Source organism: Malaclemys terrapin, chromosome 8 (assembly GCF_027887155.1).
Source record: "Malaclemys terrapin pileata isolate rMalTer1 chromosome 8, rMalTer1.hap1, whole genome shotgun sequence".
In the NCBI taxonomy this organism is placed as follows: domain Eukaryota; kingdom Metazoa; phylum Chordata; order Testudines; family Emydidae; genus Malaclemys; species Malaclemys terrapin.
Window position 1 is genome coordinate 23,793,084 of NC_071512.1, and position 13,159 is coordinate 23,806,242.

At 41.4% G+C, this 13,159-nt stretch overlaps 1 long non-coding RNA gene across 1 annotated transcript; it reads left to right on the forward strand.

Annotated features, from left to right (window-relative positions):
• Positions 1 to 4,953: 4,953 nt before the first annotated feature.
• On the forward strand, positions 4,954 to 6,565 carry LOC128842150 (uncharacterized). The gene is made up of 2 exons (XR_008445946.1): positions 4,954 to 5,427; positions 5,832 to 6,565. It is a non-coding gene; the product is annotated as an uncharacterized LOC128842150 (long non-coding RNA).
• Positions 6,566 to 13,159: the final 6,594 nt, after the last annotated feature.

Here is a 13,159-nt window from a genome sequence, read left to right on the forward strand (position 1 = left end):
GTTTTATTCCCTGAGTTCATTATGCTCTTAAAATGCCATGTGGTCCCTGCTATGAAAAGTGACTCTGTAGAAATGGTCTCACAGGGTTTCCATCCTTATCATGTCTCAATGGTTTCTATGTCAAAGGTGCTCAGGTTACAAGTAAAGATTTTTTTTTCTAAATTCCAGATCTACAAACCCAGCCTGTGATTTGAAAGTCACACACTGTTCTTCCTGGCTTGTATCTTAGCACCACGGGTAATTCTGACCTAGCTGAGATGCATATCAGGTGCCACTAAGGTACGTTTTATGTGGCAATAAAGATTTTTCAGTTAGAACTTGGTTAGCAATTCTGCTGATGTGTGATGTGCAAATCAAAAGGAAATCCAGCTCACTTTCCCATCCTCTTGTGGATCTACAGAATTAAATTCACCAGTAAAAACCTCAGGCCCTAATCCTGCAAAGATTTATGCACATGCTTAACTTTCCACACTGGGAGTACTCCCAGGCAGGATTAAGTCACTTATTAGAGTCACTAAAATCAGGAGATTCACTCTGAGGGTGAAATCCTGGCTTAATTGAAGTTAATGGGAGATTTGCCATTGACTTAATGAGTCACAAGGAATACACACAGGGTGGAGGATCTGTTAGGTAAAACAGATTTGTAAATATTCACTTTTGTGACCAGAAATGAACTTTCAAAGCCTTTCTGGACACTGTGTCCCTTAGAGAGAGACAATGTTTCACCATAGGGCTATCTGCATATCAACATGGCTTCATCATGAGTTATATTCCAAGTTCTGACCTCAAGGTTTGATTTATTCAGTGAGATTGTTTACTTTATGAGATTTATCATAAAGGCATTAGCCACAACATAGTCCATTGTTTCCCCACCTTTCAGTGAGAGCTTCCCACTCATTGATAATAAATCTATGATGGATTGTCAATTGCATTTTCAAGAAGCATCCTGACCACTAAGCTCGTTTTCTAAAATATGCACAGAAGGTGAATACAAAAAGGTCATGAACCCAAATGGAGAAATTATATTGCAAAATTTGAGCATGTTTGCAGAAACCCTTTTCCAGTGTTTGTGCAGCTCTTGTGTCTGTTACAATGTATGATTATGAATTTTTCAGACAGACAATCTCTCTCACACAAACTAGTCCTCTTCAGGATTGAATACTTGGAAGAAGAAATCTGACCACAAGAGATACAGTAATTTCTGGATAGAGCAGTTCTGTCTCTGAAAATATTCTGCATCATTGCTCTTTTTATTAAAATGTTTGGTTTGGTTGAATTTACCTCTCACTGATTTGAATAGCCTCCAAGTCTATAATTGTGGATGGCTGCATCTCGGATGCTGTTCAAAGGTATTGCAGAATCTGATGTGACTCTCAATTTAGGCTCCTGCTGCCAAATCTGCATTCTCTTTTAGTTCTTTAATTTGTAATCGTGATGTAATTTGTTATTAAAGGCTGAACTCATTTTGACAAATTTCAGAACTAGGGCATTTAAATAGGATTAAAATTCAGCAGCAGCGTGAACATTTTAAATTTCATATTGCATTCAAATTGCTGGAATTCTCCTTTCACACTCACTCTATCACTGTGTTATCTTCACTTCTAGCGTCTTAATGTCTTCCTCATGCTCTTTGAGGTACCTATACTATTTCTTCAAGCCCCCTTCTTGAATGACTGGGAAGAGGGATTTGATCTGGGAACGGGTAGCAGTAGTTGAGTGGTTCACAGAGTGACTGATTGTGAACAGGACTGTGTGTGTCGGTTCAATGAGGTTATTGGCCTACTGGATAGAGGGGAAGTAGTAGACATGGTTTATCTTGACATGAGATTCTTATAAGTAAAGTAGGGAAATGTGGTCTAGATGAAATTGCTATAAGGTGGGTGCACAACTGGTTGAAAGACTGTACTCAAAGAGTAGTTATCAGTGGTTCACTGTCAAACTGGGAGGGCATACCTAGTGGGGGCCCCTCAGGAGTCAGTCCTGGGTCCAGTACTATTTAGTAGTTTCACTAATGACTTGGATAATGGAGTAGAGAGTACGCTTATTGAATTTGCAGATGACCCCAAGCTTGGAGGTGTTGCAAGCACTTTGGAGGACAAGATTAGATTTCAAAAGATCTTAGCAAATTGGATAATTGGTCTGAAATCAGCAAGACAAAATTGAATAAAAGACAATGAAAAGTACTTTATTTAAGAAGGAAAAATCAAATGCACAATTACAAAATGGGGAATTACTGGCTAGGTGGCAATACTGCTGAAAAGGATCTGGGGGTTATAGTGGATCACAAATCGATTAGGAGTCAACAATGTAATGCAGTTGTGAAAAAGGCTTATTTCATTCTGGGGTGTAACAACAGAGTGTCACATTAAAGACCTGAGATGTAATTGTCCCACTCTACTTGGCACTGGTGTGGCCTCAGCTGGACTAGTGTGTCCAATTCTGAGCATCACACTTTAAGAAAGATATACGCAAATTGGAGAGAATCTAGAGGAGGCATCTAAAATGATACAAAGTTTAGAGAACTTAACCTATGAGGAAAGGTTAAAAAAACTGGGGCTATTTAGTTTTGAGAAAAGAAGAATGAGAGGAGACCCAATAACATTTTTAAAATATGTTAAGGGCTGTTATAAAGAGAAGAGTGGCCAATTGTTCTCAGTGTCCACTGAAAGTAGGAAAGAAGTAATGGGCTTAATCTGCAGCAAGGGAGATTCAGATTAAATGTTAGGAAAAGCTTTCTAACTATAAGGATAGTTAAGATCTGGAATAGGATTGCAAAGGAGGTTGTGGAATACCCATGACTAGAGATCTTTAAGAACAGGTTGGACAAACATCTGTCAGGGATGATTTAGGTTTACTTAGTCCTGCCTCAGCACATGTGGCTGGACTTGATGACCTCTTGAGGTTCCTTCCAGCCCTACATTTCTATGATTCTATGAACGTTGTGAGAGATTACCTCACTGTGGGATAAAGGTTGGAGCCCTAGAAGTAGCATTAAGGTTTTTCCCAAATATACCTTCCTTCCAAATCAAGACTCAGGTTTACAGATCTCTCAAGTTGTTTTTTATTATTATTTTGTCATAGTCATGATGATCTTTGGCAGAAGGGAGAAGGGAAAAGCAATGTGAAGGTAAAAATAATGAAAGGGAAAGCTACTGATGAAAGGGTTAAACTGTATTTCAGGAGACAAGAAAAGGTCTCAAAAGAAAAAAAAAATGAAGATGCATCAAAGGGACAAAATAAGGATAGGAGGGAGGGGAAGCAATAGATGATAATTTGCCCTCAGTCTGCCTTGGTACTGGGGTAGCCTTAGTATTAATAAGCAAAATATGTGTCTACCCTTACTTCTCCTCGAAGAAGGTGCCATTGCATGGAGAGAACTCAAATAGTCTTCACCTATCCTACTCCTTCCTAACTAAGGCTAGGTCTATACTACCCGCCTGAATCAGCGGGTAGAAATCGACCTCTCGGGGATCGATTTATCGCGTCCCGTTGGGACGCGACAATCGATCCCCGAATCGGCGCTCTTACTCCACCAGCGGAGGTGGTAATAAGCGCCGCCGACAGAAAGCCGCAGAAGTCGATTTTGCCGCCGTCCTCACAACGGGGTAAGTCGGCTGCGATACGTCTAATTCAGCTACACTATTCACGTAGCTGAATTTGCGTATCTTAAATCGACTCCCCCCTGTAGTGTAGATGTACCCTAAGAATGTTCTTTTTCCAGCTTGGCTACTTGCCGTTCAGCATCTTGAGCTCCAGATTAACCCCAGAGTATTTGGACCATCTGGCCAGACTACTCTCTAAAATTTTGCAGCAGCCATCCAAATAATTCTGCGCTACCTTTTATAAATGAGGGCACAGAGTTGCAAGCAGCAGAGATATGAATGGTGAGGATCTTTTCTGAGTGGCCTGGGTGGGAAATTCAGCTGAGTGGAGGTGGTAAAAAACAGGAATTGCATTGGAATAAAGAACTAGCTAGACACTAAATTGCTTCTTGGGTTGGGGCCAACTCTTTCTGAAAGTTATAAGGTTGCTTCCCCAGACAGTGGGAAATACATGAATTTATAAAGCACACACATTTGGATATTTTTTCCAGGATTCTAGTCCACCTTACATATAGGACCTCTAACTACTATCATACTTTTCATAATACAGAATGATATCCCTGCTACAAAATTCTACAGGATGATTTAGAAACCTATAGAAAGGATATAATGCTTTATTTATTTCTATAGGATTTTAGTAGTAGCATGTATTGGTTGTATTACCACAGTATCCAGAGGCTTCAAATGAGATCAGGGCCCCATTATGCCGGGCCCTGTATAAACACACAGTAAGATACAATCCTCCCACCTCCAAAAATCTTATGATCTAAAATAGAGCAATTTTAATTTTACAATATGTATCAACCCATTTTAAATTCTATAGGATTTGTCCATACAAGAAAGCCAGCCTTTCCTTCAGAAATTTGGCAAAATCAAACAGCTAAAAAAGGAATTGCTGGTGAAATAGAGAGATAAACATGGTCAACAATAGAAAGATTGATTTGATAGGAAAGTCATGCACCAAACCTGTCACACTCTGCCTGCATAGTCTCAGAGATTAATTATTACAAGTTATTATCTCTAGCTCTCAGTTTGTTCCTTATGGGATTCTCTGACAGTAAAGAATCCAGCAGTCACAGTGGCTTCTGAAAGTAAATTGTCTGATTTCATTTTATAAGTATTACTCTACAATCCCTTTACTCACAAAGCTTAGAATGGTCTCATTCAAATTAGATCTCTTCAGTCTTTATACTCCATATTCTAACCAGGTGTACTTGAGATTTTGAGCTCTATTTAAATAGGGTTACCATACGTCCTCTTTTTCCCGGACATGTCCGGCTTTTCAGCAATCAAACCCCCGTCCGGGGGGAATTGCTGAAAAGCCACACATGTCCGGGAAAATGGCCGGCACTTCCTCTCCCCCTGTGGCTCTGCTCCACTCCTCCTCTCTCAGATTTACAGAGCCAAGCTGCCCGAGCAAGCGCTACTGGCTTCAGGCAGCCTCCGGACCCCGAGCCCCCAGCCAGGCACTTCTCCTACCCGGCTCCAGCTGAGCTGCTCCCACGGTGCAAGGTCCCGAGGCAGGGGGGGTGCTGCCTGAAGCCGGTAACGCTGGCTCCTGCAGCTCTGCTCTGTAAGTCTGAGGGGGCGGAGCCGAGCTCGGCTGGAGCTGGGGAAGGGACGTGTCCAGCCAGCTCTGGGTCCTGAGGTAGGGGAGGGCTGCCCGAAGCCAGCAGCTCGGCTCTTACAGTCTGAGCTGGGAGGAGCAGCTCAGCTGGAGCCCAGGTAGGAGAAGTGCCTGAAGCCGGTAGCACTAGGGCAGCTCGGCTCTTAAACAGAGCCGAAGAGTCAGGGAGCAGCAGCAGTCGCCAGAGCCTGCTCTAAGGTAAGCCAGGGATGCCAGCAAAGCTGGGAGTACCATGCGCCGCTGATTGCACAGGTGGGGGGCAGCGCTGGGGGAGCTGCTCCGGGGAGTCGCCAAAAAGCACTGACTGGTGGGGGAGGAAGGGAGGGCAGTGTGAAAAAGGCAGGAGTGTGCAGAGGGATCAGAGCTCTGGCTGCGATGGGCATCGGGCTGCCTTGCCTGCAAGTGGATCAGAGCTCCTGGGGCTGGGGTGTGCTGTATGGCACTCAGCTCCCCATTTGTGATGAGACACAGCAGTGTGGTGGATCACTGCGAATTGATGAAGAGTGTGACAAATTCTGTGCTGAAGTGAATAATATGTACAGCAGATGCTTAGAATATTTGGAGATGTGGCTTAGACCCCTTGAAGACTTCTCTTGTTACAGGTGGATTACCCTGAGTGAGACACCGAATTGGAGTGATGTGGAACCTTGTATCAAGTACCTGACCGATAAGGGGATGCAAATTGATGACGTGAAGTGTTTTGATCAGTTCAGCAACCTGAAGAAGTTTACAGAAAGTTGCAACAGTGATGAAGAGTTCAGTAATTTGCTAGCACACCAGAAGTGGACCAAATATTTTGAGAAATCCAAAAACATTGAGTGTCATTCAGAACTGTTAAAGATTGCACAGTTTTTCTTTGCTATTCCTTCTCACAATGCAAATGTAGAGCGAATTTTTTCACTGATGCAAAGCCAGTGGACAAAGGAAAGGACCAACTTGAATGTTGAGTCGTTGAAAGGAATTCTACTTGTACAGTACAACTTCAGACAAACTTCTTGTAAAGACTTTCATGCCTTCTTAAAGAGCAATCAACCACTGCTGAGAAAAATGCGATCTGCAGAGAAGTATGCGTGGGCACATGAGGAGAAAGAAAACTGAAGAACTGGTGAAAGGAAAGGACTCACTACATATAAAGAATTACGTTTTAGAATTAAAGAATTAAATAGCTCAAAATGTCCGGGATTTTACCCGGCAGGGAGGAGAACTGGGTGCTCCAAGGCATCTGGGGAGCTGGGAAACAGAACAGTGTGAGCTGCGTGTCCTGACCGCTCCCAAAAACGGAGCGCTGGGGCAGATCCTCCACTGAGCAGCTTCATTAAAGTCATGGGAGTCTATACTAGTGGAGTGCCTGACTTTAGAATTGGTGCAGTTGTTTCGTGTGGCTGGGAGGGAGGAGGGGGAATGTGGGGTGCTCAGGGGAAGGGGCGGAGACTTTGGGGAAGGGGTTGGAATGGGGGCAGGGAAGGGGCGGAGTTGGGCGGGGCCAGGGGCGGGGAAAGGGGTGGGGCGGGGGAGGGGAAGGGGCGGAGTTGGGGCGGGGCCGGGGCCCCGTGGAGTGTCCTCTTTTTTCAATGTTCAAATATGGTAACCCTAATTTAAATCATGGAGCTAGCTCAATTATTTGGTAATTCTCCTTTTCTTTAAGCCATTTACACCTTAAGGGCTCAAACAAATGTACTTTTCAGATCACATCTGAAGGACTCTTGATTAATCCAGAGCATAGTAACTCCAGGAGTAGTTTGCCTCCTGCTTAATTGCTATGTTACATTTTCACAAAAATGATGTTTAGTACATTTAAATTGGCAGTTACGCTGTTTAATTTAAGATGATGCAATATTAAGTCTCAGCATTTTATAAACCTGATGCATCATTTTGTTTCTCTACTTTCATTAGATTAAGTACAAATGGCAGCATCAGCTACACACAATTCTTTCCCTGTTCCTGGGGAGGGCCTGAGGGAAAAGTAATTTAGGGCCTGATCCAAAGCCCAGTGAAGTCAATGAGAGTCTTTTAATTGATTTTAATGGAATTCGACTAAAGCCATGGAGCCCCTTCCTGGGTACTCTGACTCTCCCCCCTTGTATTGGCTTAGCATCGTTGGGAAGCAGAGCCAAGACTCTACCTACTTCCTGATCTTCTCCATCCTTCCCTGCATATCTGTAGGTCCTGGGTATGTGGCCTTTGTCCCCTCTGGCACCCAAAGCTGCAATCAGGGGACTGATAAAGCACCACCTAGGAAAGTAATGGGGAGATCATACTCCTCTTTACTTGACTGTGCAGCCTCAACCTGAGGGCTAGGTTACAAGCCAGCCCTTAGAAGTATTGACACAGCAGACTGTATTGTTTTCCCTCTTGTTTTAAACGAGCAGCCTTTCCATTTGTGTTGGAATTATTTATGGCGTAGGCCCATGTTTAACATCATTGGACCCAATCCATCCTTGATGCTGTTCCAAAGGATATGAAGTTACAACAGGGATCAATTGTGTCTCTAGGTCTTGTATACCTGGAAAAAGCAGTTTCCAAAAAGATAACAGCTTATGCACTGGCATTATAGTGCACTAATGGAAGAGCTAGAGTAAATTTAATTAATATACAGCAGAAAATGGCATCATTCCCAGTCTGGTTTCCTTCCATTTATTTATAAAAGTATTATTTGGAGTTTTACTGAAATGGTGGCTTTCTAACTGCATTTTGTTTACCTTCCTATTACTTAGTAGCTATTTGAGAGTTAAGATGAAATGGACAGTTGACGACATAAAGTGCACCACCTAAGTAATTGAAATTACATGGTTATTCAGTTTATGTTCCAGGGAGCCATTACCAGTAATGGCCGGTACTCACCTAACACTACCACAGAATTTACAATTGTTCATGTGACCAGGTTGGAACTAGGTGAATCAGAACATAGGGAAACATCCCAAGCTTGGACAGTAAATATTTGTGGCGTAGGTTATTCTGGGGTTTTAAATGTTTATATGAAGATTTTTTAAAAAAAACATTGTTTTGCTTAGGAGAGTCCTGGCCAAACTTTGATTTGTGAATGGGGTATGTGTTTGTATTCCATGCACACTAATATTACAATTTTTCTACACTCTTCCTCCTCCCAAATCCTTCTGAGATTACAACATATACAGAAACCAAAACAAATGCTTGCACTTCAAATGGTATTCAGTGATTTGCATTGCTCAAGACCCATTTTACCTTCTCTCAGGATAGACAAATTGTCAGTGCTGTTAAGGCACTAAATAAGCACTCTGTTGACAAGCATGTTTTCCAGACAAGACTTGATTTAAATCTTTTAGCGCAGAAATAGATTACGTTGACATCCTTATCTGTAATGATGTGCTCAAGCTTATTTTAAAAAGTTATTTCAAAGGGAAAAATATATATATAACAGTGCCTAAAAGTCTTTAGAAAGTTGTTTCTTCCATATAAATATTTTGATCAGTTGTCAACTGTGCTTTATAGTATATCTTCACAGTTTTGTTCTCAAATGCAGCTTTGAATATTCATACTTCAACAAGAAAAACATGATAGATTATTATAAAATCTGTTTATTACAGCTTTCCCATATCACAAAAAGTTAATAAAATCCACAAATTTTAAAAGTTAAAGATGTTTAATCAAAAGGTGCAACATTTTTGAGGGCAAGTATTGCGTAATTTGGGGGACATCTATTTTCTTTGTCAATTTAAAGCACTTCTCTCCTTTAGGTGCATGTACCAATAAATAAAATATTATATATACACCCATCAATTAAATACAAAGTAACCATAACAAGCACTCAAAGCACTCTAAAAGTGGAAAAGGGATAAAGAACTTTTGACTCAGACTGAGAGTTCAAATAGAGCCTCAGCTGGTAGTGGATGAAAGTGATTGCCAGTTAATGGCTGATCATTGGTCTATGTGAAATGAGCTTGAAGTTGTCACTTGAATTCTATGTGCTTTAGTGCCTAGATTATTAAAAAAAACCATTGCAATTGGCTTCAACTGACACCTTGTTAGTAGTCTCAGTGAAAGACTGAATGGGCATAGCGAGGAAACTCCTTATTCCAGTTGAAGTACTTTGGGGGTGGGCAACAGAGGAAAGTGTGCGCTGCTGATGCATAAGCTGTTGTTCTGTAGATAAATGGCTAGGTTTCTTCCAGGGCATATGCTAGAATTTGATATAGGTTTACACCAGGTGGTATTAAGTCTGCCAGATCATTGGATGGACATGGCACAAGGCACCTACAACCTCCCCTCCAACTGAGATCCTGCAACAACACAGTGCTAACTACAAGAGAGTGTGTGTAAAACTGTTGGGGTTGTGCAAGTTCACTAGGGGGCCTGATCCAAACCCTATTGAAGTCAATGGGAAGCTTCCTACTGATTTCAATAGGTTTGAAAACAGACCCAACAGTTTGTGAAGTTCATTAATAAACTTTCCCCGTGGAGATGTTATTGCAGATTTGTCCATTATGGGGATTTCACACATTCTTCTTAAGCCAATGATACTGGCCACAGTTGGAGATTGGTTACCAGACTAAGTGGAGGATTGATCTGAGCCAGAATTGCAGTCCCTGTATTTTTATGTAATAATCTAAATTATTCTTTCGTTTATTATCACTGACAACCTAATGGAAAGCTTCAGAGGACTGAAATGGCTTCATAATGAAATATTAGACAAGAATTTTAAAATGGCATGTGGATTTTGGGTGGTTGAGGTTTTAGATACTCAACTTGATACAGTTAAAATGACCTGATTTGCAGTGAAAGTACTTTGTGAAAACCAGGCCCCTTTAAGTTGCCGCAAGGTGGACAACCCAAAAATCACTAATACATTTTTAATATCTTGGCTATTCACTGTATATTTTTAAAGCATCCATACCAATACCTATTTGTTTTTTAAACTTGCATTTGTTCAACTGGGTATGGCATAAATCAGAGTTATCAGTGCTTTAGTCATTCAAATCATTTATTCAGAATACGTCATACTTGGATACTATGAGTGAGAGTTTGTGCTGTGTCATCTTAGGGCCCAGAGGAAAGAGGGACTAATGTGTCATCATGTAATTTTTGTGTCCTCCCTAATAGAGCTGGCCCAAAACTTCAGTATTCTTTGATGGGGAAAAAAGGAGACATTTTCAAAAAAAGTTAATTAAAAAAAAAATCCAATTTTCCTGCCAGCTCTACTGCCCATACAAGTCTACTACACCTGGTTTAATCTAGACACTGCCACCCAGAATCACCATAACAGCTTCCACTTTAGCCCTGACACCATCCCACCTTTGGCTCATCTCAAACTTGATAGGGGATGTCAAGGTTCCTTCCCCCACTCTGAACTTTAGGGTATAGATGTGGGGACCTGCATAAGAAGCTCTAAGCTCAATAAACAGCTTAGATCTGGTCTGGCTGCCACCACTCCCAAGCACTAATTCCCTTCCCTGGGTAACCTTGAGAGACTCTTCACTAATTCCCTGGTGAACACAGATCCAAACCTTTGGATCTTAAAACAAGGAGAAATCAATCAGGTATTAAGAAAAAGGCTTTTAATTAAAGAAAAGAAAGGTAAAATAAAACCCTCTGGGAGAGATTAGCATACCAGCTACTCTCACAGACAGATTCCAAACACAGAGGATGCTCCCCTGTGCAATCCCTTAGTTACACACACAAAAAAAAAAAATACCCAAATACCCAATTTGACTATTCCTCTAATTGCACAAGACAGGTTACAAAGAAATAAACATAAATCTATTTATTTCCTTCACTAATACTCACTACTTAATAAGAGGCTGAATTCTGGAGCTTTCCCACTCCGGTCCAAAGTGAAACACTCAGACAAAGGGAACTTCCCTCCTTCCCTTTGAACCATCTTGTCCTCCCATTGGTTCCTCTGGTCAGGTGTCAGCTAGGCTAGGTGAACTTCTTAACTCTTTACAGGTAAAAGAGGCATTAACCCTTAACTATCTGTTTATGACAGGGGAGCTGTGACTATCTTATTCAGCTCTTATGCTGGAGGAATTCTTTCCTGGCTCAGTCTGGGTTTTTATGGCTCCTTTATACTGTTGCAGTATAAAGCCGCCATAATGTGCAGTAGAATCCCTTCCCATCCATGTATCATAGGAGTGTTTCATACATTTATATGTGTTACATGTATGTCAGGTTTCTCCCTGGAAAACACAATGCATAGTTTACAAGGTACAAGAAATGCATCCCTTCACAAAAAATGAAGCACATTTGAAACAATGAGAATTTTATTTTATTTTGAAAACTTCCTGGCTATATATTGTCTATGATACAAGCAACCTGCTCATTTCTAATGATCAGGTAAATGACAGCTTTTAAAAAACCACTATGGAACAGAAGAAATAGAGCTTTAAAAAGGAGAATGGGAGGCAATTCACAACCAGCAGTAGAAACTCCAATTACTTCAAGTAGGCCCCAAGGACAGGGCAATGGGTTTAACAAAATGTAGCTAAGACAAAAGATCCTAATAGAAAATAAACACGAAGTATAATTGTTTCATGATGAAGTTGCTAGATATTCAACAGCCCAATTAAATAAAAGCTTTGATGTAACCTTGCAGAAGAGGCATGTGGAATTTATATAGTTTAATTGAACCTCATATTCTAGGCCTGGCATAATCTGGATTCAGGCCAGAGCACACAACTGAAACTCCTTGTTTGATAGATGACCTCCTGCTGCCAATGGATGGTGGGCAGATATCCATTCTCATTCTCTTGGGCCTCCCTACAGCGTATGACACTGTCTACCATCAGTGATACTGCTGTCTCACCTGAAAGAGATGGCAGGGGTCCAAGAGAACACACTAAAATGGTTTCAGTTCCTCCTGGAGGGACGCACCCAATGAGTAGTGGAAACTGTACCTCCAGCACTAGATCCCTCACTTGTAGAATCCCATAAGGATCAGTTCTTTCTGGTACTGGTCAGACAACACAGACAAAAGTGCCACCAATATGCAAATGACACACCTTACTACTTAGCCTTCATCACAAAGAACTAAACCACTACTGCCAAGATGGCCCAGTGCTTGGACAAGATCAGCTCATGAAGGAAGAACAGCTAGTTGAAGCTGAACCCAAACAAGATGGCGGTGATTCTAGTAGGCAGAGGAAAGCATTTTGAAGAGTTTGTGCCACAGTACAGACACCTTTGGTTAAAGGCACATACCCACAATTAATTGAATCAGTCCATAGCTTAGCAAGCTTCTGGATTTCTCACTGATGCGGAGCTCTCACGCAATAGCATACATGAGCAATGCTTTGTAAGATTTCCAAGTGGCTTGAGACTCTTCCCTATAACTGGCAAATATGACCTAGCCTCAGTTATTCATGCCTTCATCACCTCTAGTTTGAACTGCAGTAATGCAATATACCCGCGCATGACGCCTTCAGTCCCAAGGAAACGCCAATCGTACAGGAAGCTGCATCACATTTCCTCAGCAACACAAAAGCACATCAAACTGGTCTTCCACTCCCTACACTGACTTCCCATAGAATATATAGTCAAGTTCAAAATCTCAGTCCTTATTGTCAAGGCACCAAATTGTATAGGCCCAGGATATCTAAAAGATCACCAGAGGGTCCAGGACAAAGACCACCATCAACAACTTCACTCCTCTGTCAAAGCAACTTTCTATAATAAGGTAAACAGAAGATTTTTCATTTCAGCTGAACTGATAGTCCTCCAAATACTTCTCAACAGTTTGCAGAGCATAATAATAGAAAAGAGCTAATAATGCTTATTATGATTATATATATTTTGTATTTTACTAATGCCTAGAGGCCTGGGAGCCACACTGTGTGAAACAATGTAAAAATAAAAAAATAAAAACACAGGAGACAGTTTCTGCCCCAAAGAACTTACACTCAAAGTAAGAATGAAATGGCCATACAGGGTCAGACCAATGGTCCATCTAGCCCACCAT